Genomic DNA, 6,000 nt, shown 5'->3' on the forward strand with positions numbered 1-6,000 from the left:
CAGGAGGACGAAGAGTTAAATAGAGACAGCGTAAAGTTAGAAGCTTTCGGCGTGCTATGATAGCCCAAATCAAACAGCAGCAGCTGAATTGTGGTGGGTTTTTGTTGTTGTTTGTTTGTTTTGCAGGATTTAGGGATTCTCCTCTCCTTGCTATCTGAAGTGTGTGGAGGGAAAATTAGACCAACGAGGGTCTTTTCTTCCACGGACATCGGCAGAACATGCAATTCTCCCTAAAAGATACACACCCAGGCAAAATCAATACTGCTTTGCATCTTTCCACGTGCCTGGCCCAGGAGCCCTTGGTAAACATCCTCTGCCTCGTTACTCGTAACTGGCAAAACAGAATTCATCCGGACTTAGTCGCCCAGGCAATTAGACGGCTGCAGTTTTGAACCGCGGCTCCCCTTCCCTGTTTTTGAAATTCTCTGAGATTTGCTTTCCTGTTCCGTTTAATCGTATCCAGGAAGAGAGAGAGAGAGAGAGAGAGAGAGAGAGAGAGAGAGAGAGAGAGAAATCTCTCCACGCCGCCCCCTCCCCCCCGCAATCAACAAGGACGTGCACATTAACCAGAAGAGAGCGCAAGCACCGAGGGAAATCGCTCATGCTGCTTTCTGATGAATGGACTATTCTCGGTTTAAAAGCACCGGGAGGTCCTGAGTTCGGATTCCGCTGGGGCCGGGCGGTTGACCTGAGTCGCCTCAATCCCCGGGTCTACTCAAATCACAGAAGAAGGGTGGGAGAAGCGGGTTGAGGCCACCCCCCTGCCCAAATTCATTTCGTGAAAGTAGAGCGCAATAGAATCAATGCGGGCTGTAACATTATAACCACAATCCAGCACTAAGGCGCGCTTCTGGCTGCAACTATAATTGACAAAGCCCCATTCAACTCAATGGGCTTCTGAGCAGACGTGTAATAGGTTGGCTCTGTAAATTAATTCATAGCGAATGCTTTTGAGTTCGGCGCAACCAGGATAGTCTTTTCCGCCCTCCTCCGATTTTAAGCATATCTAAGTAAAGCACATCTACCTGGAAGTAAAAGCCGCAGAAACCAGGTGGACTTGTTTGTAAAACGGTGTCTTTAGAATCGGGGCCTTTGGTTTAAGATAAACCACTAGCAGGCTCGCTATAGCAGCCTGGCATCGTTCTACTAAGCAAGTTTACTTCAAAGTAAGTCCGATCGCCCTTATTTCAGTGGCGTTGAAGTGTAAACAGGACCGCACCCACGCTTACTGGAGAGTAAATCACAGACGTCATTGACATCATGGTTAGGATCGCGCGCTGGTTTGCTTGGGATCGACCCTTTGAAAATATTGACGTTGTTGAATTTTGTGGCTTAAAAAAAAAGCAAAAATAAAATTTCTGTCTGATCTTTCTTCACTGTTTGGCTTCCACAGCGCGATCCCCAACTCTGCTTACTCAAAAGTAAGTCCCATTGAGACTCTGGGGACTGCTTTCCTTCCTAACCTATGGTGTTTATCTCTGTTTAGGCTTGCCAGGTCAGCCGGGGCCGCTGGATCGGGGCCACTGAGCTGCGGCCTACACCAGTCACACCAGTATTTTGGTGGGTGGGTTTGTACACACACAAACACATACACACACAGCCTTTTTTGGGGGGGGGAGGAATACAAAGAGCCAGGTGTCTACTCCAGTGTAAGCAGTTTGCGGCCTGCCGCCATCCGAAGGTGGGGAGAGCAGAAAGAGGAGACTAAACGAAGGCGCAACTGCATCCTTTAAGCAGCTCCTCACCCCGAAGAAGAAGTCAACTGATCCCTTCTCCTTACCTGAAGGAAGCTGCTGCCCCCTCCCCACGCGGCCCTTTCGCATAGGACCTCCCCCCTCCGCCGCATCCCTTGCAGATTGCTGAGTTATTTTATCCACACTTTCTATGGAGATGATTATGATTATGATGATGGAGAGAGAGTGGTTCTCTCTCTCTCTCTCTCTCCTGCATCCGGTTTAAGCATTTATAATTCAACGCACCTCGCCGCACGTTTCTGGAGAAGGAAGGGCGGGTTGCAATCCCCACCGAAGCCCCTTTCGTTGGCAAGCCATCGCGGATGCTCTGCCGTTTTCGCTCACGCGGCACTTTATATGGAATGCGCATTATGTGGAATACAGTGCAAGGCGCGCGCGCTCTCCATTGCCTTGCATAGGGGGGCAGAAGAGCCTGCGACCTCAGAAACAGGGTTGTGGGGTTTTTTGGATGTGGGGTAACCTCCCTCAGCAAGGATCCTGTTGACCCAAGGGTCCATGGGAGGAAAGCCTCTTCCCCCGACACCCCTTTTCCCTCATCCAACCTCTTTTCTATCCCTGTGCAAGCTAATCTCAGAGCGCGATCCTTGCATTCACTTGCTCTTCTTTAACAATAAAAATATGTTCCTTAATCCTTTTGCGAGGTGGAGACTCTGAAAGGAAAGGAAAGGCTGAGCGGATGTTTCCCTACGAGAAAATTTTACTGCTTTGCTTCGTCTTTGATTCCTGCCCCCAATCCATCCACCCACCCCCAGCGATCCCTTTCTTCCCTGTCTTTTCTTTCTACCCCCGAACGAACGCGCCTCCGTGGGCATTTCTCTGAGCCCTTCTCGGTCCTCATAAACTATCCAGGCAGCTATAAAGGAGTCTTTCCTTTACCACCACCACCCCGCCCCGGTTTCCCCCCTTTAATAGCCATTTTTATCTCTCCCCATTAACAGTTTAAGAGACATCCTACAAAACGTGCTATCATCTGCGACAAAATCAAAGCAAAAAGAGCGGGTTTGTTAAAAACCGGAGCTCGGGCGCTCCGTCGATTTTTCGTATTTAAAGGCTGGTTTAGTTTAGTGGGCGAGTTTATTTATTTATTTAAGGTCGCCAAAGTTTTCATCAGTAGCAGGATTATGTAGTATACGTAACGAGCAGGAAGGGCTATTCTCTGGTTAGAAATAGAGACGGACAGGGCATGCAGAGTCGCCATAAACCACTTAAGCAGAAGTGCCCGAATTTAAGGGAACCTTGGAATCCTAAATACGTCGCGCGCAATCCAGCCGGTCAAAATTAAGCACTTTGAATGGGGTGTCAATGGGAGAGTCAGGCGCGAGCTTAAGATCCATGGCGATGCAATCGCTTCGAAGCGATCCGCTGGTGCTCACTCTGGGCGATCCAGAACTATTTACAATGAGAGAGAGAGCGAGCGCGCGAGAGAGAGAAGGAGGGGGAGTTTGGCCGCAGAATTTAATGTAGTGGGGATTTCACCCCGATTGTGAACGTGGACTCTTGGGATTTCTACACACGGCAAACTTGAGATTTACTTCCAAGTGGAATAAGTTTAGGATCTGAACTCCAGATGGGAAAGAGTTCCCTGGGCTTTATTCGAAGTTAAGCATGGTAAAACGCATCCTATAATAAACATACAGAGTACTTAAGACATCTAGTCCTCTCCCTCTTCCCCGCTGCTCGATTCACCCCCATGGAAGCTGCAGGAAAGCAGGAGCAAATCCATTGTAAAGGTGCCTGCGCAGGAGAATTTCTCAGCAAGTATTGCCCTTACTTGGAAAGAGCACACAGATGGAAAATAATAGATCTGGTGGAAGCAAACCCCACTGATTTCACTGAGATAAGAAAGATTTGCTTCCCTGTGCTCTGTATAAAATTGGGGAGCTGCCGTGAAAAGCAAGGGTGTGCATGTTTCCTCGGAAGTAAGTCCCACTACCTTGAGAAGTGGATTAAGGATTCAGTAGTGGATTCAGTAAATGGATTAAGGATTTAGTAGTGGATTAAGGATTGCAGTCTAAATCCCTTTTACGAGGTTGGAGCTGTGCATTGGGCGCTACCATAAGCCTTTCGCTTAGCGACCTGATCCACAGCCCTGTTCGACTGAAATGTGAAACCCGTCCGAGTTTCATCGTGAAAGCGCACGAGATGAACCTGGTTTGAATCCGGTTCACTGGCGAAGAGCGAAGCCGGATGCGAGTGAGAACGCGATGTGGGATAGGCAAGGCTCCGATCCTCAGCTTCACTTGCTGGCCAGAAAGTTCCCGCGAAAGAGCTTGCGCCTAAGTAACGCAGCCGGACCATCTGTGGATGCTCTAGCTGCTGACGTGGCTGGGATGCAGGAAAGGTGTGCGTGCGTGGTACTCTGGTCTCCGCACACGTCTCCTTACACTGGGCGACAACAGCTGCGGGAGTAGCAGCCGCTGGTTTCGCAAGACAGTAAAGAGGTTCAATAAACAATTAAGCAGGCGAGACTCCGAAGTAAACGAGCGCCTGGTCTTCGAGAAAGAAACGCAGGCAATTCTAAAAGAGAGCAAAAAAACAGATTAAAGCGCCCCTGGTTCAAATGAAGCCTCAAATGAGTCCCAGTTGATGGTGATTAAATTCCGGACTATATCATCTATCTATCTATCATCTATCTATCTATCTATCTATCTATCTATCTATCTATCTATCATCTATCTATCTATGCTTTAGTTGAGATTCCTGCATGGCAGGGGGTTGGACTAAATGACCATTGGGATCTCTTCCAACTCCACAGTTCTATGATTCTATCTAAATCTTCTGTAGGGCACCGTCCAGGTTAAACCCAGCGAATTTGAGACTATGTCCAAATCTCACATTAGTAAAGGCTGACTTTTATTTTATTTTATTTTAATTTTTGAATTCCTAAGGGAAGTGTACAGCTCTTGAAACCACCACTTTGGTTTCACTCTGGAAAGGTCAAAAAAGGCTAATGGATTTCATCGCTTGGATCCGTGTGCGTGGCTGCGCTTGCGGATGCGCGTAAGGAGAACGAGGCTGTGGGAATGAGCACAGACTGGCAAGTGTTCAGGAGCCCCTCGAACCCTCCCCCTTATTTGAAAAAAAAAGTGTTCAGGTTGAATGCAAAACGTCTCCCTGCTTCTTCAGCTTCCTATTCTGATTCCCCACCCCTTTGAAAATTCGGAGGGACGTGGCAATCGTGTCGCAGTAAGTTGGGGAGGAGACGTGGCTCAGCGGTAGAGCATCTGCTTGGCGTGCAGAACGTCCAGTGTTCAACTCCCGGCATCTCCCCTTGCCCGAAATCCCGGAGAGCCTCTGCCGGTCCGTGTGAACAAGACTGAGCTTGATAATAGGCCAATTGTCTGACTCAGTACGTTCTCCGTTCCTATGCAACCGGTCAGCTCCCAAGGCGCAAAGTCGTCTCCCACATTAGTTCCAGCCGAGACGTACCTGTAGATCTCGGTGCATTGACGGAGCAGCTTACCGTATTTTGCAGAGGTGCTTAACAAGGATAACTGGGAAGCTCATTTCAGTGCCCACGTGCTGAGTCAGGATCGAGGTGAAAGTCTATAAAAATAAAGGAACAACTAAGAACACCCCGAACCTGAAAATCACGTCGAGGGAGGGGGGGGATCTGTTTCCTTCAGCTGAGTGGAACGTGGTTTGAAATGTGTTGATGATGAAGCTCAGTATTTATCGCGCCCTCCTTCCTTGCACAGCTCTGCATTTACTAACCTGTTACCTACTTATACGCATTCCATTTAGAGAACACACACACACACACACACACACAGAGAGAGAGAGAGAGAGAGAGAGAGAGAGAGAGAGAGAGAGAGAGAGAGAGTCTGCAGTGTATCGTGTGTTTTGAGTGGAACAGGAACTTGTTCCCAAAGAGACATTTTTGCGTCGCCCAAGATCTGATAGTGGGAGGTGGGGAAAGGGGAGAAGGAGAAAAAAAAAGTGGGGGGGAGGGGATCTCAGGGCAGGAAGGAAGGTTTCACTTTTTGCTGCCTTTGTACATTTCAAAACCTGTGAAAGCAACCGACGTGTTCTGCCGTGCTTGTATCTCCACCTACCCACACATCCAAGCTTCCCTTGTAAAGCAAAAACAGCTCTGGTTAATAATCAATTGTAGATCAGAGTGTGTGTTGTGCGTACATAAGACGGGGTGGGTGGGAATGTGGAGGTTTGCACGTTTCGGCTGCATGGCCCACGAATTTAGGTATTAAATCTCTCTCTCTCTCTCTCTCTCTCTCTCTCTCTCTCT

The sequence above is a fragment of the Podarcis raffonei genome, chromosome 6 (assembly GCF_027172205.1).
Source record: "Podarcis raffonei isolate rPodRaf1 chromosome 6, rPodRaf1.pri, whole genome shotgun sequence".
Classification (NCBI taxonomy): Eukaryota; Metazoa; Chordata; class Lepidosauria; order Squamata; family Lacertidae; genus Podarcis; species Podarcis raffonei.